At 41.0% G+C, this 15,635-nt stretch overlaps 1 long non-coding RNA gene across 1 annotated transcript in view; it reads left to right on the top strand.

The window, feature by feature from the left end:
* The window catches only part of LOC308185463, a 72,993-nt gene extending 63,091 nt beyond the window's left edge, over positions 1-9,902 (top strand). Inside the window, exon 6 of the long non-coding RNA XR_013943398.1 lies at positions 6,695-9,902. This is a non-coding gene — a long non-coding RNA (uncharacterized lncRNA). The remainder of the gene's footprint in view (positions 1-6,694) is intronic.
* The last annotated feature ends 5,733 nt before the right edge of the window (positions 9,903-15,635 follow it).

Genomic DNA, 15,635 nt, shown 5'->3' with positions numbered 1-15,635 from the left:
TCGAGGTGAGGCCACACCAGCACAGAGTAGAGCAGGACAATCACTTCCCTCGACCGACTAGCAATGTCGTGCTTGATGCATCCCAGGATGTGGTTGGCCTTCCTGGCTGCCAGGGCACACTGCTGGCTCATATTCAACTTGCTGTCAACCACAACCCCCAGATCCCTCTCTGCGGGGCTGCTCTCCAGCGTCTGCCCAGTTGCCCAGTCTGTACGTATAGCCAGGGTTGCCCCGTCCCAGGTGCAGGACCTGGCACTTGCTTTTGTTAAACTTCATGTGGTTGGTGATCGCCCAGTTCTGCAATCTGTCCAGATTGCCCAGCTCTGCAATCTGTCCAGATCTCTCTGCAAGACCTTTCCACCCTCATCCGAGTCCACAACTCCTCCAAGTTTAGTGTCGTCGGCAAATTTGCTCAGAACACCTTCTAGTCCTACATCCAAATCATTTATAAAAACATTGAAGAGGACTGGCCCTAAAATGGAGCCTTGGGGGACCCCACTAGTGACCATCCACCAGCCAGATGTGGCCCCATTTACCATAACCCTTTGAGCCCTGCCCGTCAGCCAATTGCTCACCTACCGTATGATGTTTTTGTTTAGCTGTATGCTGGACATTTTGTCCAGTAGGATCCTATGGGAAACCGTGTCAAAAGCTTTGCTGAAGTCCAAAAAGATCACATCAGCTGGTTTCCCTTGATCGACTAGATGGGTGATCTTATCATAAAAGGAAATCAAATTTGTTAGGCAGGACCTACCCCTCATGAACCCATGTTGGCTGGGACCAATGACTGCATTGCCCCTCAGGTGCGCTTCAATAACTTCAAGGATCATCCTTTCCATAATTTTACCAAGCACTGACGTGAGACTGACAGGCCTGTAATTGCTAGGGTCTTCTTTCTTAAACTTCTTGAAAATTGGCACAACATTTACCAGCTTCCAGTCCACTGGGACCTCACCAGATTCCCAAGATCATTGAAAAATAATTGAGAGAGGTCCCGCGATGATGTCTGCCAGCTCTTTAAGCACCGTGGGATGAATCCCATCTGGACCCATGGACTTGTATGGATCCAGGTGGAGCAGCAAATCCCACACACGTTCAGGGTCGGTTGGGAGTTTGTCCTTCCCACCGTCATGGTCCTCCAGCTCAGGGTACCCTGGGTCCCGAAGCCCATCATCAGCATTGAAGACAGAGGCGAAGAAGGCATTAAACGTCTCTGCTTTGCCTATGTCATTGTCTGTGAGGAGACCCTCCCCATCTAGTAGCGGACCTATGTTTTCTTTGGTTCTCCTTTTTCTGTTCACATATCTAAACAAACCTTTTTTATTGTCTCCCACAGACATGGCCAGCTTCAACTCTAGTTGGGCTTTGGCCACACGAATTTTCTCCCTTCAAACACAAACAGCATCCCTATAGTCCTTCATCATTGACTGACCCTCCTTCCAGCAGCCGTACACTTTCTTTTTTTGCCTTAGCTCCAGTAGAAGATCCCTGGTCAGCCAGGCTGGCCTTCTGCCCCACTTGCCTGACTTCCGATATTTTGGAATCGCCTGATCTTGAGCTTTTAGGAGGCAGTGCTTAAAGATGGATCAGCACTGATGGACACCAATGCCTTTAAAAGCAGTTTCCCAGGGGACCTTGCTGACTAATTCCCTGAACAGCCTGAAGTCTGCTTTCCCCACATCCAGGGCTGAAGTTTTGGTGGCTGTTTTCCTTCTGTCACCATAAATTCTAAACTCAACCACTTCATGGTCACTATGACTGAGACGGCTGCCAATTGCCACATCTCCCACAAGACCCTCTCTGTTCTCCAGCAACAGATCTAGCAGGGCGCCTTTCCTAGTTGGCTCACTTAGCACCTGCACCAAGAAGTTATCATCTAGGTGCTTTATGAACCTTCTGGACTTGCTTGTGTCAGCCGTGTGGTGATCCCAGTTGACGTCTGGCAAGTTAAAATCCCCCATTAGTACGAGAGGAGTCGATCTTGAGGCATCTCTTAGTTCTGCAAAGAATAATTCATCAGCATTGTCGTCCTGGCCAGGTGGTCTGTAATAGACTCCCACAACAACATCCCCTTTATTTGTTCGTCCCTTAATCCTTATCCAGAGGCTCTCAACTTTGCCATCGCCAACTTGAAGTTCCACACAGTCCAGCCCATTCTTCACATACATCGCCACCCCACTACCTCGCCTACCCTGCCTGTCCCTCCTGAAGAGCCTGTAACCATCTATTGCAACACACCAGCCACAGGACTCATCCCACCAGGTTTCGCTTATGCCTATGATGTCGTAGCTGTGGGATTCGGCCAAGACTTCCAGCTCATCCATTTTATTCCTCATACTGTGTGCGTTTGTGTAGAAGCACTTCAGATGTACCTCCCTACATGCAGCACCTTGTGTATCTGACCGAAGGGCCTCACTAGGACACAGTCCCTCTGATTCTAGCACACCATCCCTTAGCTTGTCACCGGCGTGCCTGGTTCTATCCCCTTCCCCCTTCGACTCTAGTTTAAAGCCCTATCTATCAGCCCAGACAACTCCTGAGCAAAAATCCTCACCCCTCTCTGAGAGAGGCACATCCCATCTGGTGCCAGCAGGCCCAGGGTCGCGTACACCTTCCCGTGACAGAAAAACCCAAAATTCTGCCGGTTGCACCAGTCCCGAAGCCACGCGTTAATGTGACAAGTCTGCTTATCAGCTTCGATCCCTCCTATCGGAAGCACAGAGGCAAACACAACCTGTGCCCCTGATCCTTTAAGTAGTCGCCCCAAAGCCCTAAAGTCCCTTTTGATTGCTCTCAGACTTCTCGTTGCTACCTCGTCATTACCAGCCTGAAAGACCAAGAGCGGGTAGTAGTCGGTGGGCCATACCAGGCACTTGACTTTCCTAGCGAAGTCTCTCACCCGAGCCCCAGGGAGGCAACAGACTTCCCTGTGGGTAGGGTCCAGTCAGCATATTGGGCCCTCTGTCCCTTTCAAAAGGGAGTCCCCATGACAATAACCTTTGTTTCTTTTTTGAGAGCTGATGTAGTAAAATTTACGCAAAATGTAGCAAAATTTGTGCAAATTTAAATTTGCATATGCTCAGTTTTTCTTAAACTACATGTGTAATCAACAATCTGAATAATATGAGTTCCTGTTTTTATTGAGAATACATGTATATACATACATAAATATATATAAATTCTATACTCATAATCAAGGATTCATAGTGATGGATGATTACTGACAGTCTAAGACATATTTGAATGAGCTTTTGACAGTTTTCCTTTCAAAAACTAGCACTTTTTTGGAATTAAAAATTACTCATCATAGTTTAATTGTCTTCGCACATTGCTAATTGAATGATAAATGTATGAAAGAGGAATATAATAAAAAAAGGATGAAACAAGAAACTCTCACTAAACTCTCTTGTTTTAAAGAAATATTGCACTAAGATTAACATTCTGGACTGAATGAGTTGAAATTGTCTTCAGAGGGGGAAAAAAAAAAAAGGAAAAGAGTTCTTAACAAGCACAAAATTCTGAATAAAAGCAACGATGCTTGACATTCTTCAAGTGACTTAATTCCATATTATCGAAAAGACAATGGTCCTTAAAGCATCAGGAAGTGCTGTAGAACATCATTTAGGTACAATACTATAGTGAAATTGTGATGGGTGAGAATTAATCTGGAAAGTTAACAGATCCCATTTACACTATCTCACATGAAAATTGCAACAGCTGGAAGTAAGACAGGAAATATCAGTACTGGGTAATTGCTTAAGCTCAAGAGGAATCAAATTAATTACATGTTGGACTTGATGATCCTTGTGGATCCCTACCAACTCGATATATTCAATGACTCTATGAGTCTATAAAAAACATGGGTCAACATATAACAATATGAATGTAATGTATGTATAAAACTGAGATTTGATTGTCTTCTAATTTATCACTTCAGTTGTTCATACTTTCTCTCAACTGCTTGTTCAGAGGAAAAGAAAAAAAGTGTGTGGGGGGGACAGGTGCAAAGGTAGTTGTTCTGAAGGTATATGAAAAGTGATAATGGTCACTTCTAGAGGGCAGTCTAAGTGAGAAGTACTTCCCTAAGGAATGAGTGCTGATGGTAACAGCACGAGCACAGAAGACACATTAGGCTATATCATTACCCCCAAAATAATAGGAGCAGAAACCAGATTCTCTGTTCTGTCCTCTTTTAAATGTACTCAAAGTTTCTCTTCCTTCTGGAAGAAGGGCCGACTATTTCCCTTTTTCTGGCTGCCTGGCAGTTTAACTTCAGAAGGAAATACAATCTTTCAGGATATATCATGGAGCTAGGTTTCTGTGGGTGGAGACCTCTTCAATCTGGGCAGGTCATCTACCTCAGAAGCTTGCATGGTGCAGGGGTGCTGTGAGTGCAATGAGAGAGCACTGTGTGCAGTTTAGGGTGACACAATATAAGGACATAAAACTATTAGGATGTGTTCAAAGGAGGGCAACAAAGATGGTGAAATCACTGGACAGCGTGGCTTATCAGGAGTGGCTACAATCACATGGTTTGTTCAGGCCATAGCAGAGCAGGCTGAGGGGAGGCCTCATGGTGGCCTGCAGCTCCCTCACGAGGGGAGCGGAGGGGCAGGCGCTGAGCTCTGCTCTCTGGGGACAGTGACAGGACCCGAGGGAACGGCATGGAGCTGGGACAGGGGAGGGTCAGGCTGGGTGTTAGGGAAAGGTTCTGCACCCAGAGGGTGGTTGGGCACTGGGACAGGCTCCCCAGGGCAGGGGTCACAGCACAGAGCCTGCTGGTGTTCAGGCAGTGATTGGACAATGCCCTTAGGTGTATTGTTTAACTTTTAGGTGGCCCTGTGTGAAGACATCAGTTGGACTTCATGATCCTCGTGGATCCCTTCCCATTCAGCATATTCCATGATTCTATGATTACCATACCATTGTATTAAGCTTGATGCCTTGCGAACAGCTGAAGAAGCCTAAATTCTCCTGTGTGAAAGACAGCTAAATTCAGTGCCTTGGCTTTTCTCTTAAAATGTGTAATGGGAAGGATGGTACAGGGTATAGAGGAGGAAGGAAGAGACTGACTGAGGGAAGTGCCAAGGCTGAACAGTACAGAGCTGCCTCTGATGCTTTTCAAGGATGTGCACCTGTCACTGTGGGCAGAGAAAACATAAGTGGCTGTATTTGAAAAAAAAAAAAAAAACAATAATATCCAGGCTTTTTTCTAGGTATCAAAATTTCCAGTGAGTCTGTGGTTAAGTTAGATTGCCAAATTAAGTGCAGTAGGTGTTAGACAGGGTTCTTTCATGTTCTTGATTTGTGTGTATTGACATGGTAACTTATGAAAAAACTGTGCTGGTAATCTGCCTCATGAGAAATGTTTGCAAAATGGTTGAGCAAATGAACATTTAGTTGCATGATAATTATTAGCCTATAGATCATGAAACTTTCCTGTCTTTGATGAGGTAAATAAACTAGTAAATCTAATCTAGGGTTTCTGTGCCTCGCAATTGCTTGCCAGTTGTAAATGATAATTTGTCTGGCCCCAGGAGAAAAGCTTGCACTCCAGAACTGTGCATGCTTTTTATTCTGTTTAAGATTTGGCTGTCACAAGATTGTGACTTTCTGTGGCTTATTAATGTTATTCATTGACTCATAGATGCTAAAGAGACAAGTGCAAGGGTCCTTACTATGTTATCTTGACCTGATGTTTTCTCCAAGATTCTTAATCTGAGGAGTTCTTAATCAATAATTCAGCCAACAGCTCATTCTGAGAAAAGACTTCAGTTACATTTGATCAGGATATTAGCACATCAGTATTTCCTGTTCTCAGGCAGCTATCTGTAAAACTGTGAAGGGAAATAGGCTGAAAAAAATGAATTTTAAGTGTTCGCATTACATAGAATAATAGAATCATAGAACATCCTGAGTTGTAAAGAATGCACAAAGATCATCAAGTCCAACTGCTGGCTCCACACAGGACCACCCAAATATCAAACCATAATGCATAATTCTCTAATATTGAATAAGTAAAAAATATCTGCAAGGTCTGCCTGCCTATAAAAACCCTTTTACTTCTGTTTGCTGAGAGAACACTTTTTTGGTTTAGACATTGAACTGTGCAGAAATTGTGGAAAAACTGGGAATTGTTTATAAGAAGTGGGAGCTTTTTGGTTTCCTTCTTTGTTATGTTATGAAAAAGGATGGGAAATATTATCTGTAAATTCATGATCATAAGAAGAAGATGAATGTCCCATTGCACAAATTGGGGAATGTGATCTGAGGTTATGTAGGCTTTAAATGTTTTTGTAATATATAAATCACACAAGCTTTAAAATTGCATACATGGGAACAGCTGTTTGCAGCAAATTATTTGTTCATTACAGTATTTAATTTCTTGTCACTGAACAAAAGCTTTGTCTTCTCTCCAGCACTCTTGAGCACCCATGTACTTAATGAAAGGATGGAAGTCCTAGCTGTTTTTTTAGATACTGAGACACATGCTTTTAACTTGTTAAGCATAGCTATATTTCTGTTTTTCAAGCAAATGAGATAGTTACAGGTGTAAAGCTCTTCAGGCATCACTGACATGCAACTGTTCAGTGTACTTGAACTTTCATATCAGGTTTGTATCTATTTGAAGAAAATTGCTAAATTACAAGGGATTTAAAGCATGTTTAAAAATATTTTTTTCTCTCTCTTCCAGAGAACTCAGGAAGATGAAAATGAAGAGCAACCAGAGGGACAAATCAATGTAGAAGAAAACTTTCTTCATGAACTGACATTTTCCATGTTGAACCTAGCTGGCCTGTTCAGACAGTTACACATTGACAGTTGTCAATGTGTATCATTGACATGTCAATGTGTAACATCTGCCCTCATCTCTTCATTTAGGAGGGAACTTGGTTCTCTGTGAACGCAAAATAAGTAAAAATTGCAAAGATGCTACAGATTTTATCTGCCAGACAGTATCTTGTTTTCCAGGGTAATGCAGACCCTTGTTACAAAACATAAAGCTGTGATTTCTCCCAGCTGGAGGGACATGGTATTTTGTATTTTATCTCCTCTGTGTATGGACTCAATGGATCGTGGGCTTCAAGGAAGATGTAATGGGCCACAGTTTCCCACCGTAACAATAAATGTGCTTCCTCCTGTAATTTTAAGGGTATGTAGTTTTTCCCACATATTGAAAGTATAACTAGTTACTTACAAGTTAAGCATTTTTAAAAATCTTGTGGTTCAGAAGGAAAAGTGTTTTATTAGCTTCTGTTTTTGCCATGCCAGCAGCAATATCCTTCCTCTGTTTCTAATATGACATGACCCAGAAAACTGTCTTGTCATCTGGCACACTGAGATTAAGCATCACCTTCTGGCTCCACAGAAAGGTAAAGATCACAGGCTCCATTAGAAAATTCCATCATGCCTAAGGTAGATTGATACTGAAGTAAACTGGTCAGACAGCAAGCCTCCCTACAGAGTCTGCAGGGAAGACCGTAGCAGGAAAAAGTTACTCAGGAGCAGCTTTCTTGTCGTGGAGAGGTGAATTTACATGTGCACAAACAATGGCAGAGAAAATGACAGGTTATTTTGAGTTTGGACTCAACTATGACTCATATGAGGAAAAACCATCTTTGTGGACAGGAATCCTGGGGAGATGTTAATAATATCCAGGTCATGGTTTTAAAGCTGTTAACTGCATCTACAGTAAAATTACATTTGCCTCTATAAATATTTGTGGTAAATCTTTTTATGCTTTTGGTTAACTCTGAAGAAATATTCACTATACTGAATGATACAATTTCTCCTCTTCCATTTTTAAGCTTTCTGATCTATAGAAATTTAACCAAAGAGTATAAAATCATATTTGAGTTAATGTAATAAAATTGGTCTGGATCAAAGGCCATTTAAATCAAAGTAACATGCCATTGGTTCTTTGGCTTTGTGATCAAGTTTATAGACCCTGATTTTAAAACATAATTGAATTGATGCCTAAACCATGTTAAAACAGTTTTATTTTCTTTAGATTCAAGTATCCTAGCTTAGAATATGGCTTTGATTCGAGAAAAGTGTACTGTGAAGATTAAGTGGAGTTCAGTGTATGAAGTCAAAGTTAATCAGCTCCTTTAATTTGTGTCTGAAGTATAATGATGCAATGTAAAAGGGAAAAATCTGACTGTTGTGCAATATGGCAGACAAGATCCTTGATCCAGAGGAATTCTGAAATATTTAACATTGTATCTTTTCGACTGAGTAAATGTTCTGTTTTGTTACACTCAAGTTTTGAACAAGGTTTTAGTTAGTAAAAAATACATTGTACTCAAACTAACTTCTTAACATAATAATAATACATTATTTTTTCCTTTTATTTATCTGTCTGAGCTATGCCAAAGCCATAAAACATGCTTGAGGGAAAGCAGAGGAACAGTTTTGTCCTTAATTGGTTATTTAATTCAAAAGTATGTAAAAAAAATCACATAGGTTTCAAAGAAAAACTGACATCATATAAAAGGAAATGGAGCTAAGAAAAGCTTAAGAAACTCTTTTACTGGCACACAATTTTTTTAGTGGAATATGTTGATTTTCACTTCACTGGTATATAAAAGGATGTTTTGATGGGCTGGTACATATGTAAAAAATATTGCAATTTACTTATACTTCCCTCTGAAAGTCATAATGTTAAATCATAAATATGCTTTGGGTCAAGTCATTGTTTCCATAAATGAATTTAATAACATATTAATTTATGAAAATATATATCTTATGCATTTAAACACTTTTTCTTTCTTTATAGCACATGTATATCACCGATACCCAATATTACTAAGATGAGTAAGGTTCTGTTGTATTTTTTAAAGTTCCAACATAAAATAAAAGCCAGCCCTGATCTTAAGAACCCAGAATGTAAATAATAGCAACATGGGTGAAAAGCCCTTTCATGGCAATAAAAAGAGAGAGATTAATAGGAAGGCTGTTATGGATCCCATTCTTAAGATTTCTTGAAAGGAGGAATATTAGTTTTCTCACACTTGGTTAAACACTTGTCTTTTAGTAATTAAGGATAGAATATAGTCATTACCCACATTTCATTTTCTTATGATTGAACCTGCAAAGACTGAGAAACAGTTACTTAGTCAAACTGGCAATTTTTTTCTTGAGAAAAAGTAAAGAGAATACTTTGATCTTTGCTTTTTCAGATTATTTCTCAGTTGGAAATTGAGGTTAAAAATGAAATGAAATGAAATGAAATAAAGGATAGACTCATCTTCTACAACTGAATTTACCTCTGTGAAGTATTTAATATGAAATCATAAATATATTTAGGATCAAGTGATCATATTTGTAAATACATTTAAGGGTGTATTTTAATTTATGAGCAATACATTGTTCTTACAGTCCTTAGAGATCAAAGAATTTACAGAGAAAAAAAAAAAGGAGAATGACAATATATATTTTTCTTGGGAGAGGATGAATACTTAAAACTGTTGTTAACAAAACTACATATACTGCTACTGAAGTATATAGAACATATGTATTTCTAAACCATCTATTAGAAAGAAACATGCACTCAGAAAGCTTTATTCTCTTTATAAAAGCAGCTCAATCCATCATGGAAGCCCTTTGTGAAATCTTGGTTGAAATTGCACACAGTGATACGTACTTTTTTCTCCTATGAGTAAAGAGGCTATTTTATAGACAGATAACCTCTTCTCTTGCTGTTATTGTACATTTTATAGGATTACAGATATTAAGTAAAGAGAAGGAAATATGGGCTCATGTTCCCTTTTTTTTTTTCCAACATTTTAGGTTCATTTCCTAAAGCGTATCATAAGATTTGAATTAATTGCGTGTATACATAAAGTGATCCTTTTTGTCCCTTTTTCTTTCACATCACCATAGTAATTTCTCATGGAATAATGTGACATTTCTATGGATGCTGAATATATTTAAATAATGTACTAAAATATCTTCTTGTGAGTTATTTGGTTTCCTCTAGCTTGCTGGCACCATTTCACTCTCCACATTGCTGACTTTTAAAACTGCCTGAATTAAATGGTATTCAAGCAACACCATTAGGTTTTCAAATGACAGCATATGAAGTTGGAAAGCAGCAGCAACAGATTTATACAAGGGTTAGACTTATCTGCACAGCATGAATAATTTGAAACTCAGCCAGTGATGATGTGAACAGCTCATGTGAAAAGTGTGTCCACCGTTTCAAGCTTCTATATGTCATTTTTACTGCTAGGAAGACTCCAAACAAATCTCCACTATGCAGTAGAAGTCCTGATATCTTTCTGGCCAAAGAAACAAACAGATAATACAATGGGCTTAGCTTCCCCCCCCCCCCCCCCCCAACAAACAAACAGTTTATGGTAACATCAGAGAATGCAAGTGTCTACACAAGCAGTGAGATCCGTGAGGCTCTTGTGGAGTGTAGTTCAGTCACAAACTTTTTTTCAAAATTCTTGTCCTTTTACTTCTTTTGACTCTTCAGCAATGATGTTTAGCTTCACTTTGCCAAAAGGAATCAAGGCTGGTTTTATGTATATACTTCTGAATTATTCTTATTTGGCAGATATTCAACAGTGGTCTACCCTTCATTTCCTGTGCTCTAAAACATAGTCCTGACTTTTACAGAGGTTGAAATTTGGATTGATTTTTTGCTCCAGTAAGAACTGAAGATGAGCACTTCTGACAACAGGGTCTTCAGTGACTTAATTTGAGCATTCAGAATTTGTCATGAAAAATAGACACCTTTGAAAAGGTGAGGCCAAGGGATGGCTTTATCTTGCTGTTTTTCTAGTACGTGATCTTTCATATTGTCTAGTAAATTTCTCTAGAGAAGCTTGCTGCCTACCAGGAGCTAATATTCATGATGTCACTGACAGGCTGCCCATCCTGGTTAATCCTACAGATTTTCATCTGCTCCTACTTTTCCATGTAGATTCTAATGATACTGTGACAAGACAGCTTAGAACCATCAAAAGCTACCATATGTCCCCTGAAGCATTGCTAAAAGGATCAGAAGTACAGATGGTGTTCTCTGTCCTCCTAGCCAGAGGAATGAGTTCAGGAAGCAGGAGATGAATCGATCAGTTGAGTGCCTGGCTGTGTGGCTGGTGCCATACTCAATGTTTTGTCTTCTGTGATCATGGATCTAACTTTGCAAAGCCAGGTTTGTTGGGAGCTGATAGGTTTCACTTGGTGAACTGGAGAAAGTATGTCTTTGCAAACAAGCTGGACAGACTTATAAGGAGAGCTTTAAACTAGACCTAGATGGGGAAGGGGCTAGAGTTCTGAGTAACAGAGGCCAGGGGCTGCTGATGTACTAGGAGCTAACAGGCAAACACTTGTGAATTGTCTTAAAGTAATTAGGGTGTGTTCCTCTAACCACTAGATATGGTCAGTAGATCAGCTGAAGTGTCTCTATACCAATGCACCTAGCATGGGTAAAAAACAGAATTTGGAAGCTATTGTGCAGCTAGAAAGCTATGATCTAATTGCTGTCACTGGAACGTAGTGGGACAAATCACAAAACTGGAGTGGTAGAGCCATAGAATCATAGAATGTCTTGGTTTGGAAGGGATCTTAAAGATCATCTAACTCCAACCCCCTGGGCCATAGGTAGGGATGCCACCCACTAGAACAGGTTGGCCAAGGCCCTGTCCAACTTGGTCTTGAACACCTCAAAGGATGGGGAATCCACAGCTTCTCTGGGCAACTCGCCTCACTACCCTTACAGTGAAGAATTTCCTCCTAATGTCTAGTCTAAATCTATCCTCTTTTAGTTTAAGACCATTCCCCCTTGTCTTATCATTACCCACCCAAGTAAAGAGTCCTTCTCCACATTTTTTATAAACCCCCTTCAAGTACTGAAAGGTTGCAATGTGGTCTCCCTGGAGCCTTCTCTTCTCCAGGCTGAACATCCCCAGCTCTCTCAACCTTTCTTCACAGGAGAGGTGCTCCAGCCCTCTGATCATCTTTGTAGCTCTCCTCTGGACTTGCTCTAACAGGTCCACACCTTTGTTGTGCTGGGGGCCCCAGACCTGGATGCAATACTCCAGGTGGGGCCTCAGGAGGGCAGAGCAGAGGGCAACAATCCCATCCCTTGACCTGCTGCCCATCCCTCTGTTGATGCAGCCAGGATGCAGTTGGCCTTCTGGGCTACAAGCGCACACTGCTGGCTCATGTTGAGTGTTTCGTCTACCAGAACCCCCAAGTCTCTCTCTGCAGGGCCGCTCTCAATGAGTTCTTCTCCCAGTCTGTAATCCTGCCTGCTTTAGTCAGTGGCTATAAACTGTTCAGAAGGGACAGGCTAGGAGGAAGGGGCAGAAGGGCTGATCTCAATGTAAAAAAAATGGATTGTTTGCACAAAACTGTCTTTGATAAAAAACAATGAACAGGTTGAGATCTTATGGGTAAAAATTAAGTTTCAAGCCAACAAAGGAAGCCTTGTGGTTGGTTTTTACTACAGGCTGCCTGATCAAGGAGAGCCTGCTGATGAAGTGTTCTTACTTTTACTACAGGAAGCATCACAGTTGCAGGCTCTGATCCTGCTGGGGAACTTCAGTCACACTGGCATCTATTGGAAAGCAGCACTGTATGCTGTAAGCAGTCCAGAAGACTCTTTGAATGCATCAAATATTATTTATTAATCCACATGATAATCTAGACAGAAGAGAAGCATTACTGGAACTAATTGAATGAACTAATTGGAGAGGCCCAGATTGGTGATGCCCTGGATTGCAGTGATCATGTCCCCAGGAAATTCATGATCTTGAGGAATATGGACCATGTGAAAAATAAAATCAAGACCCTGAATTTTAAGAGTAAAATTCCAGTTGTTTAACATGATTATGACCTTCTGGAAAATTGTCCTTAGGGATAACGGAGCAGAACAGAGATGGCAGTTCTTTAAAGACATTTTTCTAAGAGCATGAGAGCTTTTGATTCTCATTTAAACAAAAACAAAAACAAACAAACAAACAAAAAAACAAGTAAGGAAAGCAGGACACCAGCGTAGCTGTGTAAGGAGCTCCTCATCAAACTAAAGCGTAAAAAAGAAATGCGTAGGCCATGGAAGCAGGGATGTGTATCCTGGAGGAATGTAGAGATTCTGCCTGGATGTTTGTGGATGAGGTCAGGAAAGTTAAGACATAGTTGGAGCTGAATTTGGCAAGAAATACGAAAAATAGTAAAAAAGATATCTACAGGTATGTTGCTGAAAAAAAAAAGGAATATTAAAGAAAACGCACCTCTCCCCCACAAATAAGAGGGGAGAACATGACAAAGGACATGGAGAAGGCTTAAGTACTCATATGCCCTACATTTCACTGGTAATCCAATGAAGTTTACAACAGCTCTCAAGTCCCTGAAAATTAAAGCAGGGACTTAAGAGATGGAGAAAGATGTTCTTCCCCTTATAAGAGAAGATCTGATTTGAGAACACTTGAGGAACGTTAACATACACAGGTCCACGGGACCCAATGAGATATACCCAGGTCCTCAGGTAATTGGCTGATGTAGTCTTTAAACCACTCTCCATCATATTTGAAAAGTCATGGTGAAGACCCAAGTCACTGGAGAAAAAGAAATGTTGATCCCATTTTTAAAAAGGGTAGTAAGGAAGATCCTAGGAAGTACTGACCAGCCAGCCTCAACTCAGAACCCCATAAGAATATGGAACAGATCCTCCTGGAAGTTTTGTCAAAACATATGGAAGACAGAGAGGTGATTAGAAATAGCTACCATAGCTTCACCTCGTGCAAATTATGCCTGACTAATTGTGCCTTCTGTGATGCAGTGACTGCATCAGGGGACAAGGAAGAACTGTTGTCATCTACTTAGACTTCTGTAAAGCCTTTTAAAATGTCCCACACAACATTCTTAACACTAAATTGGAAAGATATGGATTTGTTAGATGGATAAGGAATTGGCTAGATGGCCACATCCAAAGTGTTGTATTCAGCTGTCCAATGTCCAAATGGAAATCAAGAAGCATCCCTCAAGGGTCTGTACTGGGACCAACAATATTTAATACCTTCATCAGTGACATAGATAGGGGGATTGAGTACACCTTCAGAAAGTTTGTGGATGACACCAAGTTGAGTGGTGCAATTGATATGATAGAAGGAAGGAGTGCCATCCATGGGAACCTTGATGGGCTTGAGTGGTGGGCCCATGTGAACCTCATGAAGTTCAACAAGGCCAAGTACAAGGTGGTGCACCTGAGTCAGGGTAGTCACCGATATCAGTAGAGTCGAGGGGATGAAATGATTGAAAGCAGCCCCAGAGAGAAGGGCCTGGGGGTACTGGTGGATGAAAAGTGGGATATGCACTGACAATGTGTGCCTGCAGCCCAGAAAACCGACCTTATCCTGGGCTGCATCAAAAGAAGCATGGCCAACAGGTCTATGGAGGTGATTCTCCCCCTCTACTCCAGTCTCTGGAGTAATACACCCAGTTCTGGGACCTCTAGCACAAAAAAGGCATGGACCTGTAGGAGAGGGCCACATAAATGATCTGAGGGCTGGAAAGCCTCTCCTATGAAGACAGGCTGAGAGAGTTGGGGTTGTTCAGCCTGGAAAAGAGAAGGTTCTGGGGACAGCTTATTGTAGCCTTTCAATACTTACAGGAGGTTTATAAGAAAAAGAGAGAAATATATATATATATATTTGTCAGGGTCTATAGTGACAGGACAAGTGGTAATTGTTTTAAACTGAAAGAGGGTACATTTATACTGGGTATAAGGAAGAAATGTTCATGATGAGCATGGTGAGACACTGGAACACATTGCCCAGAGAGGTTGTGGATGTCCCGTCGCTGGAAGGGTTCAAGATCAAGCTGAATGGGACTATAAACAACCTGATCTAGTGAGAGATATCTCTGCCCATTTCAGGTGGGTTGGACTAGACCAAACTATTCTATGACTCCGTGACTCTATATTGAGTGACTGAGAATCTAATACATTTTTTCATCCTGTTGATCCAGCATATGCTAATAAAACATGGTTTTACTTCAAAGGTCCTGCTGCTCGGAAGTTATTTCATCATGGGCAGTTGGTATTGATGTGTTGCAGATGAAGCAGCTGTCACTTTCACTTGCAATTATGTTTCTGTATCCTGGATATTGAAATGCCCTGCAGATCATAAAAACAGGCGTTACTCAATGCTCCGTGGATCCCCAAGTCAGCTTCTATAAGACCTGTTTGTTCATGGATTCCAACTATTAGACTGGTCTCTCTGAGACTACTGATGGCATGTTTCTCAGGGAGAGGTATGTACTCTCACTTTCCAAAGAAATTCATAGTTGGTGATGTTCATAGCTATATAGAACATGAGCTGCATATAATGATGATGATGATGATTGCAGCAAAATACTCTGTTGAGGAAGATATTGCTACTCAAAGAAACTCCCATGTTCAGTTGGTCTCTCTGCCTGCTCCAACACTATATGCCTTTGTAGACACTGGGGTTACTGGGTGTCCTTCATGGCCACTTCCTACATTGGCTTTTCCAGGGATGTCCAGAATCTGACAAAGCCACCCCTTCTGGTCTGCTGTCATATTTTTAGTAGGATTACATGTTCCTGCATGATACCTGAACATATGAAGATGGTGTTGATGTCTGAGTACAAGCACTCTAAAA

This window comes from Anser brachyrhynchus (assembly GCF_964034855.1).
Source record: "Anser brachyrhynchus genome assembly, chromosome: Z".
NCBI classification, from domain to species: domain Eukaryota; kingdom Metazoa; phylum Chordata; class Aves; order Anseriformes; family Anatidae; genus Anser; species Anser brachyrhynchus.
This window is presented reverse-complemented; position numbering and strand designations above follow the sequence as displayed.